The sequence below is a fragment of the Crocuta crocuta genome, unplaced genomic scaffold, assembly GCF_008692635.1.
Source record: "Crocuta crocuta isolate KB4526 unplaced genomic scaffold, BGI_CrCroc_1.0 scaffold35, whole genome shotgun sequence".
Taxonomy (NCBI): Eukaryota; Metazoa; Chordata; class Mammalia; order Carnivora; family Hyaenidae; genus Crocuta; species Crocuta crocuta.
The window spans coordinates 2,056,771-2,076,664 of NW_027530625.1; the positions used below are offsets into that span (position 1 = coordinate 2,056,771).

Here is a 19,894-nt window from a genome sequence, read left to right on the forward strand (position 1 = left end):
GCCAGTCCTGAATTACGGCCTCTGAATGGTGAGGGCTTCACATTTCACTGATCAGGGCACAGCCCAATCAGAAGACAAACCCCTGCACTGCCAGGGACCAGCAAATCCGCTTTCTTCCAGAGTGCACATGACTGAATGTGCTTCTGTCCATCATCTGGGTCATATATAGTTCAATGCGAGCTGAGCAGACAGGGCTGCAAGGAAAACTGGCGCGGTTCAATACCTCGTCTACCCTGGGTTCCAGTATCTAATTTTTTTTTACTGACAAACTCATTTCTCTACCGGGACAGGATGCTGTGCTGGCTGGAAGTTCCATTTCTACAGCAAGAATCCTATCTGGAAACACAGAAGTTGTCCTCTAGCCACAGCAGCTCGAACTTTTTGATTGTTGTTGCTGCTTTCTCCCATCACCCCCACCCCCTTTTGACAAAGATCCAACTGTAAAAAGTCTTACGTAACAGTTCAGGACTACTTCGGTTCTTTTACTGGGTAAGCACTTTCAATTTTTTTTTTAACCTAAAAACCATTTTAACATTGAATCTGTTGAGAGACTTAACTAAAATCTTTTAAGTAATTTGTGTAGTGAAATACTGTCAGTGGATTTTTTTTTTAGTCTCATTTCTGCACGTGCTCCTTTGTTCTCAGAACAGAAGCTTTTTATACACACCCCATAACGCAGCTGGAGAGAGTTATGAAGTCAGTTATTATAAGGAACACAAAGGTTGTTTTGCATTCTTTGCCTTTAGATAATTAATTTTATATTTGTTTTCTTAAAACAGAGTAGTTAAAAAAGGGAGAAATTCACAAAAGAATAAACTGCTGGAGAAAAAAGTTTGAAGTTTTTACCACCTTTTCTATCTGTAGTTTTGTGTGGCCAAACACTTGTGCTGCCTGGGGCGGTGGGGGTAGTGGCAAGCGTAGACAGAGAGGAACTAAGCCAGACATGGACAAAGGCATGAGCCAAAACCAGACAGTCCTGGCCGTTCGATAGGCCAGCAGTGGGTGAGACAGGTCAGCCAGCTGCAGGGGCGGGAGGCGGGGGGAAAAGGGGCATGGATGTGTGAGGTGCTCATGCGTGCGATCGTGACTAGATTCTGAAACTGCCAGCCATTTTCCCAGCTATGCTTTGTGCAATCTAAAGGAATGCATCTCCTCTGAAGCCGTCTTGCCAGAGCCCAGTGATAGAGAGGAGTGTGATAAATACCACAACATATGGAATCAGAAAATACTGGGATCTGGGGTGGGCAAGAGAGAATGCAGAGGGTGTGGAAATTTTTTAGTGATCTGGAATGTGTTGAGTGACAGGAAGTGCCCCAAGCTTCCCCCCCTCAACTCTTCGCAGTCGCGCCTGCTTTTGTCTAACTCTTGTAATCTACACACTACTGCTTACAAAGCTGTCTGAGTTTAAGACAAAAAGAAACATAAAAGGCTCTCCATTCCATAGTACCTGCGGTATAGAAGGAGTGTAAAAAGCATGGCCCTTCAAGCCTATGGACATTTTTTTCAGGTATATAAGACAAAATAGTAATTTTCCAAGGATGATGAGAACTATGAATTAGAGTCTGCCTTCCAAATCTGATTTTAAAAATCCTGATTCTGCTATATGTACAAATGCGTAAGTTGGTTCTTAATCTGAATAAGGCTTGTTTGGTTGGTTAAAATACTGCATTTGAAGTTGTTTCTGTTTTCTTTGTATAAATGTGGACTTTGGGGGGAAAAAAGCAAGTAAGTAGAATGCACTAAAAAAAAAGAAAAGAAAGAAAAGGATTTTTCCCTTCACTAGTTAAAAGCATTTTAAAGGGTTGGTTTCTTAGAAAAAGCAGTTCTTTCTTTCTTATTTTTGCATGTATACCATAATGATAACTTAATGCCATCATCAAGGTAAGGTAGAAAACTTTTGACAGAAAATAATACAGTGTTCTATATGAAAAACAACTTAGCATTTTCCAAAACTTCCTTATTATCAACAGAAACACTAAAACTTGAAAGAAAAGCAGCCAAATAATTGAACGGTTAACCCTAGTTTTGAAGGATAAAATGGAAAATTAAGTGTGAATAAAATGATGCTTGGTAATGTTTCTACCTCCTACCACAAAAGATGTTAGTGGTCAGCCTAGGAGTTAATCTTTCCTAGCTTGGCTCTGAGCCTTCATGCCGAGCAGACGTTATTCACAGGACGATTCGAAAAGTCCATTCATATATCTCACTACCTGGATTTGAATAGAAACCAGACAGCAATTCTTTAGTTCCAGCCACCATTCGCCCCACTGGACAATAGCGATTTGTTAGCACAGAGTCACAGGCTGTGGGACACAAAGCTTGGAGCTGCAGAAAGATGGGGGATTCAGAGAACAGGAAATTACAGGCCCGATGCACTCCTGGCAGCCCTGAGAATACAAAAAAAAAAAAAAAAAGGCAACACAGCGATGCCATGTTTAAGAGCTACTTCTAGCTTTTTTAACCACCTCCAATGTCATAAAAGCTCTATTGTTGGAGTACATAAAGTCACGAGTCCCATGTGCTCTCTTTTCTCACTATAGGAAACTTCATTCAATGCCCTGGCACAGTCAGAAAAATCAAAAGCATCCAGAGTTGATTAGTTGTAAGCTCTGATAGAAAGGAGAAGAGCATTTTATAAACAAAAATGTCACAGAAAAAATATGCTTAGTAACACAAGTGACACAACAAAATTATAAATTATTTCATAAGACCAGACAATCAGAATGAAACCAAATATATGAAGACTCCAGGGAAACAAATTTTTCTTCAAATTATCATATAAAAATCTATTATTTAATTCGATCAAAAGTTTCTTCAGAGATATGTATCAATTTAAAACCTAATCTTATATAGAATATTTCGGAGTTCTGAGTTGTGTTTTCCAAAACAAAGAACTAAAATCAAAGCCCTAAGGACTTATTTTGGCAGATTAAAAAAAAACAAAAAAACACACTACTTTTTCTTTTTTTCGTTATCAAATTATTATAGTTCTCTGGATAAATTTGGAAATTGCCTCTACTTCCCTCCCATTAGACCTAAAAGATGAAATAATGGACATTCTAAGTGAGGGAAGAGAGATAATTCCCCTGTCTCGATCAATGAGCATAGGTTCCTGTCCAGGCCCTCATGCTGCAACCTGAGCACCAATAAGCCAGAATGGTATCCATTTCAACAGAAGGAGACGCTCTACAAGGAAGTTATCAATGGTTCGTTCTTCTGCCTTTCTTCTGTGATCCATTAGTAGACACAAATCCTAAATGATATCATACCTGAAATATTCATCAAATGAGATCATGAACAATCAAAAACTGCTTTAGAAAAACAAACTGTTCTACTTTGTTTGGTCCCAGGGCTTTAAGATGAACGCATGCTAAATTTAATGTTGCTGGAAAACAAATCAGCAACTTTTAAACTACCAATTACTGGATTTCTTCACATTCTATCATTACCCAACAAACACAAGCATCAGTTACAACCTCAAGCGTGCTGCTGTCCAATACGGTAGCCACCAGCTATGTGGGCTATTGTTATTTGAATTTAATCCAAATTATTTAAAAATTCTATTCTTCAGTCACCCTGGTCACATTTCTTTTTTTTTTATTTTTATTTTTTTAATGTTTTATTTATTTCTGAGAGAGAGATAAAGAGGGACAGCGTGAGCAGGGGAGGGTCAGAGAGAGAGGGAGATACAGAGTCTGAACAGGCTCCAGGCTCTGAGCTGGCTGTCAGCATTGAGCCCGACGCAGGGCTCAAACCCATGAACCAGGAGATCATGACCTGAGCCGAAGTTGGACGCTTAACCGACTGAGCCACCCAGGCGCCCATCACACTGGTGACATTTCAAGTACTCAATAGCCCCATGTACTGAGTGGCTATCATATTGGACAGCACAGATATAGAACTAGAAGAAAGTACTACGAGACAGCAATCATCTAGACTATGCTCAATCCAAAATACCTGTCTTCAACTATACATCCAGCTGACATCAAATAAATTAATCTCTAAGTGAAAAAATACAATGACAAGTACTATCAACAAGGTAGCTAGCACCATGATACTTGAGATATATCTAACAAAGTGTTTTTGAAACCAAAAGGTTTCTTTTTTTTTTTTTTTTTTGGTCCAAAATAAAGAGTTTATGAGGATTAATAGTAAGGCAGTAGTAGCAGAGAGTTAAGAGTGGTCAGAGTAATGAAAATGTTCCAAAATGCTACTTCATACCAAAAAGTTCTTCCTAAACATATGAAGCAAATAATGGTATGGTCTCCTTCACATCACTGTCATGGACAATATGGAATAGCAAAGAACAAGGGGCTTGAGGGCAGTGAGAACTGGGTTTCATTCTCTGCTAGCTAGAGAATATTAGGCAAATTAACCCACCTCTCTGAGATTTAGTATCCTTATCTGCAAAATAGGGAAATAGCCAACCTGCAGGATGTATATAAAGTATATAAAGCATCCAGAGTAAGGTGCCAGGCATGTAGTGGGAATTTAAAAAAGAATATCTATTATTTATTATTATATTCCCTCCCCCCAAAAAACGTCATAATGTGACTCCCTGCAGATAGACAGACTATTCAACACATAAAGCAAGCCATCATAAACAAGTATCCTAAAATACTAAGGCTGGCCACTCAGTAAATCAAGTAGAGAAAATGAAAATATCTGTATTCTAGACAGCTTTCCCAAGCCAATATGTGACCATGCTGCTCCATGCAGCCTGGCTTTTTCACCAGAGCAATCTCATGTCATACTTGGCTCAAATAACCAGTATGGCCCCTGTGTCTTCAGAGTCTTATATATATGGGTCTGGGCTTAGGTTTTATATAGGACAATATTCTATAGCTAAAACATTAACTCTATCAAGAGATGCATTGTTAGATGAACACAAAAAATGGTTTCCAAACAGAGATCCTGATTCCTGTTCAAGAAAATGGCAAAGGCTATTTTAGAAATGCAACGGTAAGAAACTTCATTCTCCCCCGCCCCTTAAGTATTGAACTGAAGCTTTTTTTCAAGTAACATTTAAATAATTTAAATTATAGTAATAGTAATAATGAACTGATAAAACATCCAATGCCTTTTGTCTTTAATTATTGTAAACTTGGTATCTGGTCAAGACTAGATGCAATGAGTGGTCCCTCCTCAAGGCTTTAGTGGTTTAAAAAAAATTCCAGAGTGCCTAGGTGGCAGTCAGTTGAGCATCTGACTCTTGGTTTCAACTCAGGTCATAATCTCATGGTTTGCAAGTTTGAGCCCCACCTTGGACTTCGTGCTGTCAGTGCAGAGCCTGCTTGGGATTGATTCTCTGTCTCTCTCTCACTCTCTCTCTCTCTCTGCCCCTCTCCTACCTATGCTCTCTCTCTCTCTCAAGAATAAGTACGTAAACTTAAGAAGAAAATCCAGTGATTCTATCATGACCACAAGTCTTAACTTCCAAATCTATAATTAAATAAATTAGACATGATAAACATGGATATGAGGTTCTTAAATTTTGACGTCATTCTCAAACCAATTTTGATGTCTTATGCCTACTAAGTGCAAAAATCATGGGTCTTAGGGTCAAGTGAACATGGGTTGGAATCCTGGCTCTGCTACTTATTTATATACAATGTGATCCTGAATAAGTCACTTCCTCTCTTTGCCTCAGACTCTTCATGCATAAAATATGAGTATTAAAGCCTTCCTGCCAGTCATTTTAAAGCTCAAGGATCATATACATAAAACATCTTGAACATCCTAGCACATGTAAATCACTCTGGAAATATCAATTCTATGAAAACAGAGTAAGGGCCTGAGGTCCAGTTCAGTGTCTGAGACTCTTCCCAAACATGAATGGAAATAGAAGGGTTCTAGGCTGATTTATGTCAAAGGCAATTCTCTGTTTAAACTGTAATTAAAAGAAACACGAAGATAAAAGCTGCCACACTGCACAGAGTTTCAAGTCTTAGGAACATAAATATTAAATAAATTGATTGGATAAATATGGGAAAATTATAAGATAAGTGAGATAGAACCTCAGATTTTAATAAGACAGAATTTAATACTGATACTAATTTAATGTTATTAAATATCTAAGAATCATTTTCTTAAATTAAGAAATAATACCTTTTAGAATAAGATTTCCACTCATTCTTCTTGGTGATTAAAACAAAAATATGAAAGTTCTAAAATACTGCCCCTGACTAAGATACCTGCCTATCTTAGGCAGGAAAGGGAAAGGGAAAGGAAATTCATGTCTTTTAAAATCAAAGCCATAGAAGGAATTCCTGGGTAAGATGTTTTTCTACTGCATCTGTAGACTCATTTTAAAGTTGTAAATAATCCAGCAGAACTAGAAACAGTAGATGTTTCTTTATGCCAAATAACTGAAAAATGCTGGACATGCCAAATAAGCTTTCAGAGTACAGAAAGTAGTAGATTCTTCTCCCCACTTCACCCCTTCTTCCCTTTCCCCACAAAACTATAAGCGAGATAAGTGTGGTATAGTTAGAAATCTGAAAAGGTAGATTTATCTCCCAGAAGTGGGCTGGATTAGTTAGAACATTAAATCTCTGCAACTATCTAGCTTGGTGACTTTTGTAACAAGTCATTTCTGAGTCTTTGTTACCAGTAGTGGGCCAAAAAAACACATTCATACTAGAAGCTAAAGGATAGAGATAGTACTTAGAGGTGAGAAATTTGGTCTTGCCAGAGTGTATTCAAATTCAGTCTCTGCAAAGCCTAGCCAACCATAAAAATTTTACAGGACTACTTAAGCAGATAGTTTAAACTGCAAGGATTTTCCATGGATATCATTAGCATAGATAAAGCAATTACAAAAAGTAACCAAAGGAAAGGTTCTCCTCAGCAGGCATTTCTGAGTTCTTAGTAAATGCTGATCAAGCCAAACCTTCTTTTTCTAGTCATTCATCCAATAAATATTAAATTCCCAATATGTATCATGCACAGTAGCAGACCTAGGTAGAGTGACGAACAAAAGAAATAGGAGCTGACAAGCTATAAATTAGGATAACCATGGTCAGAAGCCATATCATTTTGGTAGGGATCTGAGAATGAATCCAGTGATTTAGGGAAAGTGCCCTGACAACTGCTGAAGCTGAACTAATATAATATAGTTCATAAGAACATGGAAGAATGCACTCTCAGCTCTGTTTGATTCATGCAGAGATAGGCTAAACTACAAGATTTTAATGGACTTTAAACCATCAAGGAAATGAAATGCCTTCAAACACACAGGCTGGTTTCAAATGACCATTACTCACATCTGTGGTAAACCACGATTTCATGCAAAAACTCAGTTTCCTTTTGATGGATGATTAAAAACAATATAATATCAGTAAAAGGGTCTAGACATGTAATGGCATTCCAGGAGATCACGAAACACTGGAGCATTAAATGTGATACATATTGCCTTCCCCCTCTCCCTAAGATTATGTTTGTAGCACTCACCATTTCCTTTACCGGCACATGCTATGACCATGGTGATTACACAGCTAGTGTACTTCAGAACACTCAACTCATGACTCAGCTGGCTCTTAGCAACCAAGAATATTTGAGACATGCATGATAAATATGAAGAGAAGGAAAGGCTAGAATCACAAGTGGGCTTCTGTAACAATTCATCTTAAAAACTAGAACGACCTACACCTACAGGTGTCTAAACATTAACCTTTCTTCCAATTGGAATTTAGTCTTTGCTGTCATATGTCTATAAAAAGAAGTTGCTGTTACCAATGGGTTAAAGTATATCCATGTTACCACAATGGCACAATGTTATTTCAACAATACCTCAGGTTCCGAAGTCCCAATCAAGAAATTCCAATTCTAGTTTCTTGCCACTTACAGAAACTGAGTTTCCACTCAGATTTTTTTTCCACTGGCAAAAATTCAGTATCGTGTATATTTTGCTTTTTCTCTGTTCACTGAATATCAAAGTTGGGTGAAAAAGAGATCTAGCATATGTACTCACAACAAATTAGACAGTTATATCAAAAAAGAGGATCCCAATCTGATCATCTATTATTACAACCTAGCTTTTGGTATATCTCCATTTGGTTTTCTAATAGCACTATTTTTTGTCAGGCTCATTACTCTACATAATCATGTATTACTAGAACAGAACAATTTCTTTGCCTGGTCACTTAGAAGCTTCTAGGTACACAATTTATTCATTCAAAGAATGTATGCTGAGTGCTTAGTATATGACAAATCCTGTTCTAGGCATTAGATACACCATAGGAAACAAGACAAAGGTCCTGTCCTTGGGTACTGTAGTCACAAAGACTTGAACCTAGTTTCAGCTTAAGTACTCACTGTCTCTCTGAACCTCAGATACCTCCCTCTACAGGAAAGAAAAGGAAAATAATACAACTTTACAGAGCTGCTGTGAAAATTATGTAATGTTTATCTAATGTAATGCCTAGAACACCACAAATGCTTGACAAATAGTAGCTATGCTAGTTTTACAAATAGCAGATATTACTATCATCCATTCTGGTTTCATATTTATCTATATGAAAATAACTCTAGTTTTTAAAAATAATTGGTTTCAAAGGCTTAAGTGTATCTAAAATATTTGTTTCAGGTGTTAATAGCTAAGCAGAATAAGCCATTTATAGATGAAATGCTATATCTGGTTATTAAAGGGCTCCTGGGTGCATACACTCAACACAAGACAGAAAGATTATAAAAGAAAAATACTTTGAGGCTGGGATATCAATAGTGAAATGGATCGTTGCAATCATACCGATATCAAAGGGTTGGATAGTTTATCTCTAGTAGTATTACTACATCAGTCAATTTAAATCAGAAATTGTATATAACAAACATATTTAAACGACTTGGAATCTCAAGTCTACTATAAGCCATCTAAAAGGAAAAAGAAACTATCTCTTTCCCCTACAGATTATTACAAAAGTCCCAAAAAGAAACTTCTCCAAAGGCAAATTCCTAGCTGACTGCAGTGACGTACTTTATAAAACAATTTATTTTTCATCTTATAAAGACAGTATGTTTATCACAGATAGACTGGGAAGCACAAAAAATGTGAACACAAAAAAGTTATTCACAACTCAAAAACAGTTATTCATAATCTGTCTAAAGGTAACAATTGTCAACATTTAGTAAATTTTCTCATAGTGTAGTTATTTAATATATTTGTGTTTTTTTTTAACATACTGGTAGTTTTTCTATTATACATGTAATACATGATCTATAAAAAAAATCTAGGTAATAAAGAAAAACAAAAAGAAAACCTGTCACCTACAATTCCACCCACAGAGAAAATCCTTATTAGTATCTTGATGTAGTTCATACACATGGAATCAATTCTCTATAGTTTTATATTCTAATTTGTTTGCATAAAAGTATTTTTAAAGTCATTAAAATGACTTTTAAGATATCCAGGTTGTTTCCATTTATTCTCTATTATAAATAATACTGTAGTGAATATATTAATATAAAAACCGCTATCCACATTTCTGATTTCTTTTTTTTCTTGACTAATTTACACTCCTACCAGCATAATAGCATTTGTCTCACCCTAAGCTCACAAACACTGAGAATGTGCTATACATAATTAGCTACCACCCAAATACAATAAAGTTTCTGTTTGTTCAACAACGAAAAGAGAAGGGAGTTTTAAAGAAAAACTCAAATAAAGGAAAGAAAGTAGAAGAATCTCCATAGTAAAATAAAATAGACCTCCCTAAAGACGCTAAGCAGTTGATAGAAATCGTGAAAATCCTCTAACAGTTAACAGGGAAGCATAACATCAAGTTCCAAAAGTCTCAGAAACAAAAACAAAACAATTCAAATAAAAAATACTCTACCTCATGGATATGTTTCATTACCTGAAAACAAAGACATGAACCAAGAATCAGTCTCACCTTTGAGAGACAAATGAATGGAAAAATGTGTTGATAAATTAAGATGCACAAAAGTTACTCTTTTCACAATGAAATTATTTTCAAATTTTAGGAGTGTGCAGAGTATTAAACATGGATATATAGTTTTGATTTTCCAAATACAATAGAAAATTCTATAAAGTCTTACCAAGGCAAGAAGATAACCAAGAATATAATTTATTCAAAAACTCTTTGTTGAATGACAACTTTGTTTCAGGTACTTTAATGTATGTATCTGAGATCCACAGTTAAGAAGAGTTCTTTCCTTAAAAAAGTTTGCCTTTAGCATCCTTCACAATCTGGCCCTCTCGCATCATGTAACATTTGCCCTGCCCAATAGCTGAAATATCATATATCTCAGACTATGGCTAGAGAAAGCAAAACCTGGGGGCGCCTGGGTGGCTCAGTTGGTTAAGCGTCCAACTTCGGCTCAGGTCATGATCTCACAGTTCGTGAATTCGAGCCCCACGTCGGGCTCTGTGCTGGCAGCTAGCTCAGAGCCTGGAGCCTGTTTCAGATTCTGTATCTCCCTCTCTCTCTCACCCTCCTCTGCTCACACTGTCTCTCTCTCTCTCTCAGAAATAAATAAAACATTTAAAAAAAAAAAACAAAAGAGAAAAAAAGAAAAAGAAAAACCTTTTAAGATACTGAGTGATCAACTTAAAAATAAAAACTTCTTGAGAGAAAAAAACAACCAATTGAATAGCTTCATATCAGCACACAGTAATGTTTATCCAAGTACCTATACTCAAGAATTCAAATACTGACAGGAAGAAAAAAACCTTTTGCTTTCCATAAAATATTTATCATTTTTCATTTCTTTGTAATTTCCCCTGTAAATCCTGCTTAATTTGAATCCTACAAGAGACATTTCTCCTTAACAGAAAATAACTGGTTTTCTGTAGATGTTTATACCACACAGGAGAAAAACTGTCACAGTAACTTCATGCTCCAGAAATAAAAGCTGATGAGCTCACTGTGAAAGGTCAGACTTCTGATAAAGCTCTGCATCTGCTCAAAGACTTTGATACTTGCATATACCTAGTCTGTTTCAAAACTATGCCCTCTCCTAAATAACATCAAACATTTATCAATGGCCTATTTTTCTAAACATGACATTTCATAATGATAACCACATAAAGAATCTAGTACTATTATTAACCTCTATTTTATTGATGAAGATACATTATTTCTCCATTTTCAAAACTGCTAGGAAATAGTCCAGATTTGAATGCAGGGATGACTGGCTCATAGGGACCTGTTCGTTTCACTGTAGCATAAGTTTGATTTTCTGTGGTTTGGTGGGACTTTTTGCTTCTTTTAAATTTTTTTCTTACCAGACACTAGATAAAATTTTTTCTGCTAACTTTGAAGTGAACTGATTTCCAAAATCACATAGAACAATACAATGCAATCTCACATACAATGAAAATAGATTTCTGAATGGCAGCAAGTAAACAGTCTAAATTATGCATGGAATTTCTAAAAACAACTAGATATCATTTATTTATTAGACTTCAAATCTCCAGGAAAAGTAGAAAACTATATGATTTCTTTTAAAAATTTACTGAAGTATAGGGGCGCCTGGGTGGCTTAGTCAAGCGTCTGACTTTTGTTCAGGTCATGATCTCGCGGTTCGTGGGTTCGAGCCCCGCGTCGGGCTCTGTGCTGACTGCCAGCTCGGAGCCTGGAGCCTGTTTCAGTCTGTGACTCCCTCTCTCTCTGACCGTCCCCTGCTCACGCTGTCTCTCTCTCTCTCTCCTAGAAATAAATAAAACATTAAAAAAAATTTACTGAAGTATAAACAATTTAGTCTAATTTGGAAAAATTTAGTATTTGCCCAAAGAGACTATGGTTTCCACTGCACCAATGCTCTGTGTTAGTATTTTAATGTTGTTTGTAAGAATATATATATATATATCATAGAGGAATGCATCTCTGGATTATATGTGAATGCTACAGCCCTTTGTAAATGTAAAGCAAAATTATCATTAACCTTTTATTAAAGCATTCATTCTGCTTTACAATAGTTTCTAGAGGGGCGCCTGGGTGGCTCAGCTGGTTAAGCATTCAACTCTTGATTTCAGCTCAGGTCATGATCTCACAATTCCTGAGTTTGAGCCCTATGTCAGGCTTTGCACTGACAGCACAGAGCCTGCTTGGGATTTTCTGTCTCTTTCTGCCCCATTCCCTGCTCACACATGCATGCACTTTCTCTCAAAATAAGAAAATAAACATTTAATAATAAATAAATAAAATAGTTTCTAGAAATTCGTGGTTACTTTTTGACGACAGATGACTAGAATGTACCAGATAAGACCCTTTAATTTTGGACAGATATCAAAATGTGGAAGAACAAAGCACAGACAGTAAGACAAAAGGGGTTTAATCAAATCTTCATTACTAAATTTCTTTTTTTAAATTTTAATGTCTACTTATTTTTTTGAGAGGGAGACAGAGACAGAATGCAACTGGGCGAGGTGCAAAAAGAGAGGGAGACAGAATCTGAAGCAGGCTCCAGGCTCCAAGGTGTCAGCACAGAGCCCGACATGGGGCTCAAACTCACAGACCACCAGATCATGACCTGAGGCAACATCAGACACTTAACCAACTGAGCCACCTAGGTGCCCCTTCATTACTAAATTTCTAACTAAAATTCTCTCAGTTTTAGTTTCCTTAGCTGTAAAAAAGGTTCCTCATACAGCTAAATGAGAGTCTTAAGTGACAACACGCCTAATGACCAACACAAAGTAGCATTCAATTATTGCTAGTTCTCTTCCCGTTAGGGAGTTTTTGGGTTTTTTTTTAGTTTGTAAAAGTCAGACAGATGTCCAAGTCTACTGGGTGGAAAAAGCCTACATAGGAACAAGGACTGCATTGCCCAAAACTTATAATTAGAAATCACTTGACTTCGGGGTGCCTTGGTGGCTTAGTCGGTTAAGCGTCCGACTTTCGCTTAGGTCATGATCTCGCGGTTCGTGGGTTCGAGCCCCACGTCGGCCTCTATGCTGACTGCCAGCTCAGAGCCTGGAGCCTATTTCAGAGTCTGTGTCTCCCTCTCTCTCTGACCCTCCCCTGCTCACGCTGTCTCTCTCTCTCTCTCCTAGAAATAAATTTTAAAAAAATTAAACAAACAAACAAAAAAAGAAATCACTTGACTTCTTAGTAGGTCTGGGATTTGGGCTCTTGTTATTTCTTTAGTCACACACTTTTTTATCATTCAGTAACAATACAATTTATTCATTCAAAGAGTCACAGAGTACCTACACTGCAGCAAGCTAAGCACAAAAATGCCTTAAACCTTCTCAAAAGGAGCTCACAATCTAGTAGTAGGGACAATCTGTAAGCAGACAACAAGGTGCTCTAAGTGCTATGATAAAGGAAAGCCCAGGATTATGGAAGTCCAAAGTAAAAGCACTTTACCTGGTAAGGGGAAGACAGCTTGGAAGAGGAACATCTGAGATGAGTCTTTATTTTTTTTTAATGTGTTTTTAAAATTTTTTTATTTATTTCTGAGAGAGAGAGAGAGAGACAGACAGACAGCGTGGGCAGGGGAGGGTCAGAGAGAGAGGGAGATACAGAATCTGAAGCAGGCTCCAGGCTCTGAGCTAGCTGTCAGCACAGAGCCCGACGGGGGGCTCGAACCCACAAACCGTGAGATCATGACCTGAGCCGAAGCTGGACACTCAAACGACTGAGCCACCCAGGCGACCCTGAGATGAATCTTGAAAGATAAATAGTATTTGTAGAAAAGAAAAGAAAAACATCTTTTCAGGTATAAGGAATAGTATGAGCAAGGGCACTGCCATAAGAAACCAAATCGTATATTCAAGAAACCATATATGTAATGTGGATGGAGCTCAGGGGAAATAGAGAAGGCAGATAAGGTAGGCAGGAGTTTCCTTTGTCCAGCTCAGGCTGTGAAACGCATTCCAAACCTATGCGGTAATTTGCTAAACTTGTGTAAAGGGAGTGACTTCAGTCCCATTTGAGAGTCTAATGTGGTAGTTACTCCTCAATCTAACTAGCTTTAAAAAAAATATATATATATATAACATATGTCGTTTTATGATGCATGAGTTCCAAGCACTATTTACTTTCTATCTAGCAATCAGAAACACTGCCTGAGAAACCAAAGACATTATCTGAACTGCATAGTTACTAAATACATATAGCTTCACAAGATATGCAGACTTCTCTAGGAGACTTTTACTTTGTTGACTCACAGGTTAAACACATAGCAGGCCTTTAATAAATACTTAATTAAATTATAGTGTGAGAAAGAGAGAGAGAAGCTTTTAATGTATTCTTTACTAAAGGGTCAACTGGAATGAGGACTTTAAAATAAAGAAAATTCCCTATCATTTTTTCCCCTAGCCTTCCCTTCACATGAATTTGGTCAACATGTTTCTTTAAATTCTTTTGTTTGTTTTCAGATCAGACTATTTTTAGTTGAGAAAAGCTCTACAAGTGGGAAGTCTGTATTTTATTGCTAAATTATTACATTCTGACATTAAGTCTCCAAGTTAGTTCCATGCAGCCATAGCTGACAAGCGGTAAAAGTCCTGATTCATTCGTGATGCACTGTCAATAAATATTGACAGCAAACATAAAAGAGCATGATCAAGGAAAAAAATCAGAATGGATGAAGCAGAGGGTGTGTCTAGTTTGGGAGCTATGAGGGAATGATGTGGCTTAGGAAATAGTATATTAGGGCCCAACAGTGAAAGCCATGTCAGATTAAAGCATTTAGATTTTATCTAAAGATAGGGCACTGGGGCACCTGGGTGGCTCAGTTATTAAGTGTCTGACTCTTGCTATCGGCTCAGGTCATGATCCCGTAGTTTGTGAGCTACAGCCCTGCATGCGATACAAGCACAGAGTCTGCTTGAGATTCTCTCTCTCCCCCTCTCTCTCGGGGCCCCTCCCCTGATCCCTCCCCCCACCCATGTGCATGTACTCTCTCAAATAAACTTAAAAAAAAAAAGATAGGGCTTCAAGTTTTCGAAAGTCAAATTTGCATTAGGCACTAGGTGGAAGAAGAATTAGAAGTGGGCAAGACTAGAGGCAAGAAGGTCACTTGGACTGTGGCAGTCATTCAGATGATGAGTTTGATTACAGTGGTGGCAATAAAGAATGTCACTTGCTACAACATGGATGGACTTTGAGGACATTATGCTAAATGAAATAAACCAGTCACAAAAAGACAAATACCATATAATTCCACTTATATAGGTTACCTAAAGCAGTCAAATTCATAGAAACAGAAAGTTGAATAGTGGTTACCAGGGAGTGGGAGAAGAGAAAATGGGGGAGTTGTTTAATGGGTACAGGATTTCCATTTTCCAAGATGAAAAAGTTCTGAAGAGCTGTTGATCAAGATTATAAATATACTAACTCAATGAACGATACACTTTAAAAAGGTTAAGATGGTTAATTTTATGTATTTCTTACCACAATTTTTTTTTTAATGCAAAGGGGAGGCTAGGCTTTTTTTGGTTGGTTGGTTTGGTTTAACATTTCACTGTATTCAGTAACCTCTGAGCAATGTCTCTTGCTATTTTATCTTGTAAAATGAATATGGCTACATAGGACCTGATTTGTAGAGCACCCAAGTTCCACATGTCCCCAAATATCTTACCTTATTACTAGTCATGCTACCTAACATTTCCTCCATCAAAGTCATTGTTTTTTTTTTAAAGCTTGCTTAAAATATTACTGAAAAATCACTTAAAATGTTAAGAAGCAGTACACAGAATAAAAATTGAAAACTCACAACCCTACTTCTGACCCAAAGTATTGTTGGTTTGGTGTAACTCCATCCAGATCATTACTGTAAATACATGGAGAAAAAAGTCATTCTTTAAGGTCACTCTTAAGGGACTAACTCAAAGCCATTAACCTACAGATGGTATTTTAACACAAGCCCTTGAGCCATATGCTTCCTTCCCATTAAACTTACTAGCCAAGTGATTGCCTAGGTTTTAAAAATAAGTAAGTTTGTTTACTCAACTATAAACATGTAGTAAAACACATTCATCTCAAATGTATTGCTCAATAAATTTTTAGAGTGAACACATCTGTGGAACCAACACCCAAATCAAGATTAGAATATTTATACTTCAGAAACCTCCTTTAGGCTTCCTCTCAGCATTATATCCCATCAGTAAAAGTAACCACTATTCTGACTTCTATTATCACAGATTAGTTTTGCTTATTTTTGAACTTTGTAATCTTTTGTGTCTGGCTTCTTTTGCTCAACATATTGTTCTAGGAGATTCATCCATGCTGTTGCATGTTGTGATAGGTTGTCTTTATCACTGCCACAGGGTATTCCATTTTATGGGTTATACTATAATTTATTTATCTACTCTATTGTGGATAATTAGTTATTTCCAGTTTGGGATTATTACAATTAATGTTGCTAGAACATTTTTATATGTCTTTCAGTTCATACTTTATCCATTTTTGTTGAGTATATGCCTAGAAATAAAATTGCTTGTGTTCAACTTCCATAGATATTACTGAAGAGCTTTCAAATTTCTGTCTCAATTTATATTTCACTTCTGCTGACCAAGGAATATCTGGGATGTTGTCACCAACAGTGAATAGTCAATTTGTTTGTTATTTTAATTTTAGCCATTCTGGGGCACCTGGGTGGCTCAGTCAGTTAAGTGTCCAACTTCGGCTCAGGTCATGATCTCATGTCGTGGGTTCAAGCCCCGCGTCAGGCTCTGTGCTGACAGCCAGCTCAGAGCTTGGAGCCTGTTTCAGATTCTGTGTCTCCCTCTCTCTCTGACCCTCCCCTGCTCACGCTGTCTCTCTCTCTCCGAAATAAATAAGACATTAAAAAAATTTTTTTTTTAATTTTAGCCATTCTAAATGGTAGGTATATAGTATTACCCTCATTTTCTTTTTCATGTTTCTGATCTCTAGTGATGTTGAGTACTTGGGCCAGAGTGACAGATCTATGTTTGGCAGGTAGACTTAATAAATCTTAATGACCAACTGATAGGACAGAAGGAAAAGATAATCTAGAATGATGGAAAAGGAAAAGACACTTAGGGAAAGAGAGAAAAGACATAAAATATATTCATTTCTGAAACCATTTACGCTTGATTTGCTGGGACACCTGGGTGGCTCAGTTGGTTAAGTGTTCAACTCTTTTTTTTTTTTTAATGTTTTATTTATTTCCAGGAGAGAGAGAGAGAGAGAGAGAGAGAGAGAGACAGTGTGAGCAGGGGAGGGTCAGAGAGAGGGAGTCACAGACTGAAACAGGCTCCAGGCTCTGAGCTGCCAGTCAGCACAGAGCCCGACACGGGGCTCAAACCCACGAACCGCAAGATCATGACCCAAGCGAAAGTCGGACGCTTAACCGACTAAGCCACCCAGGCGCCCCAAGTGTTCAACTCTTCATTTTGGCTCAGGTTGTGATCTCACGGTCATAGGATTGAGACCCTCAACTCAAACCCTGGTTCTGCCCTAACTATGCAAAAATTCAGATGAAAGAAGTTTACATTCCACAGAGAGAAGGAAATTACATTTCCTAGTCCTACCTTACAGCAGCCTGATAACCAAATCTGCACATCGTTTTTATAGAAGGGAAACATTATTTAAAACAGAATAACCAATTCTGGAAGCCTTCTTAAAAATGTCTTTCTGCATTATACTAGCATTTTCTTTCAACAGTCCACAGATCTTCATCTCTGGGCAAGTAAGCATACTTTAGAATTGAAGGAAAATCCCACGCTTATTCTTAGAAGCCTAAAGTCGAAGCCTGAAGTCGATCCTGTGGATTGGGTTCTGTAGCTAAGTTACAAAGTGAACAAAATACTAAACTGCATCAACAACAAATGAAACTGGTAAATTGTATTTATCCATTTAAGAGTCTATGCCTCCTACCAGGCCGTGGGCTTCTTGAAAAAAGATCTTATTCATCACCAGCCTCTAGTACATTGCCTGGTACACATGGAAAGTATTCGATAAATGGTGACTGGATATAGTCAGTGAGCACCTCCCCCTTGTGCAAGGTATTGTTAGGTGCCAGAGAGCCCATAATGGTTCACTTATATTGGTGCCAAATGTTTTAGACTATTTAAAAATTAAACAAGGCCAGATTTGGTTAAGGGCTGCAGCTGCAGTTGCACCTGCTCTCATCCCAGACTTCTTCCCACAGCAAGGCTAGTCTCCTCCGCATGCCTGCTGAATCAAGTCAAATATTTTTCTCAAATGATGGAGAGCCACTTCGCATGCAGCTCTGCTATGGTGTTCTTTCTGCTCAGCGAAGGAGGGAAATGCCAGAATCTTTGGTCATAAAAATGTGATGGCTAGCAAAAGCAGGTGCTGAGTAAGCTTGGTACACTTCCAAGTGAAGTCTTGCCATCTAGAATTCTGAATTGAGGATGCCAGACTCCAGAACATCTGGATTTGCTCCTCTGGCTTTGAGCTTTCTCTAAGAGAGGCCAGGAAAAAGTATGCCGCTGCCAGTATATGTATGTGTAATTGTATACTCAAATACTGTACTTTGGGTAAAGTCCAAGACTTGGCAAATGGATGGAATGTAGCACATGGGTCTTCCTGAATAGAGAACCATGCAAGGGAAGGGTTTCCTTGCAGAACACAAACTAGGCAAGGTGTGAACTGCCCCTCTGTGGCACATTTTGGAAGACTCTACCCAGGAGAATAAATACATGGGAGTTAGTCGGGGGTGGGAGGAATGCTCAGAAGTATATGAGAGACAAATGAGCACAACTACCTCAGAAAACACTAAGTTCATGAAACAATAACTATTTCCTCACCCCCCAAAAGATAAATATATGTGATTATAACTTGGTATATACAGAAAAAAAATACTGAGCTGCGGACTCTGGCAGACAGACGGTGTTGATACTAAACAGTGTGAGCTTTGGCAGCTGCACTATGTGCTCTTTCAAATTCTTACATCATTACTCTGGTAAGGGCCCTCTACCAAGTTGGCATGAGTTCTAATGCGGTTTGGAGAGAGAATTTCTTGCCTGTTAAAAAAAAAAAAAAAAAAAAAATGACCTACAAGTAGCCTTTTTTTCATACAAGAAAATGAAAATATTTCTCTTTACTCTAGGTTTTGTTTTAAAGGAAAAAGCCACATTGCTAGGTTATTAAGAAAGTGTTAGAAATAATCTGAGATTTTAAAGACTGCTCAATACAAGCTCTAAAAAGACTCCTAAAACAATACTTGAATACTGCTTAAAATAGTGATGATCTATTTGTGATTATAATAAAGAGTCAGTTATAAAGAATGATAGTTATCTTTATAGTTATACTAACACTGGCAGCTTAGGTATCCTTCAAATTTCTTTTAATGTTTATTTATTTTTGAGTGTGAGTGAGCGAGGGGCAGAGAGAAGGAGACACAGAATCTGAAGCAGGCTCTAGGCTCTGAGCTGTCAGTAAATGTGAGGCTCAAACTCACAAACTGCGAGATCATGACCTGACCAGAAGTTGGACACTTAACCAATTGAGCCACCAGGCTCTTCGGCCTTTAGAGACCAAGAATGGGGAGCCCTCTCTACTTCATCCATGAGAATGTGGACAGTTTTCTTGACCTCAGATTATGTCCTCAAATGCAAAATGAAATAGTAACATCACCCTATAAGATAGTTCCCACAATATCAAGTACATGGCAAATCTTAAATATTAGGTAGCCTTGTAAAAGACACACTCTTTAAAATTGGTGTTTAATTAGAACTACCATATACTTAATAGAGCTAAGTGGTCTGGGTTTTCCCCAGATTCAAAAATGAAAAAAATTTATATAAGCTGGTTTCAAGACTGGGTTTGTCCTACAATAAACTATTTGTAAAAAAAAATAAAAATAAAAATAAAATAAAAATAAAAAAATAAAACAAACAAAAAAAAACCAAATCAAATAACATTAATTGTGATAAAAAAAAAAAAAGACTGGGTTTGTCCTCTTTAAAAGAGATTTCATAAAAACAAGACTTCAT

The 19,894-nt window shown here is 37.3% G+C and overlaps 1 long non-coding RNA gene across 1 annotated transcript in view; it reads left to right on the forward strand.

The window, feature by feature from the left end:
• Positions 1-239: 239 nt before the first annotated feature.
• Positions 240-19,894, forward strand: part of LOC144234872 (uncharacterized) — a 79,285-nt gene continuing 59,630 nt past the window's right edge. Inside the window, exon 1 of the long non-coding RNA XR_013336104.1 lies at positions 240-489. This is a non-coding gene — a long non-coding RNA (uncharacterized LOC144234872). The remainder of the gene's footprint in view (positions 490-19,894) is intronic.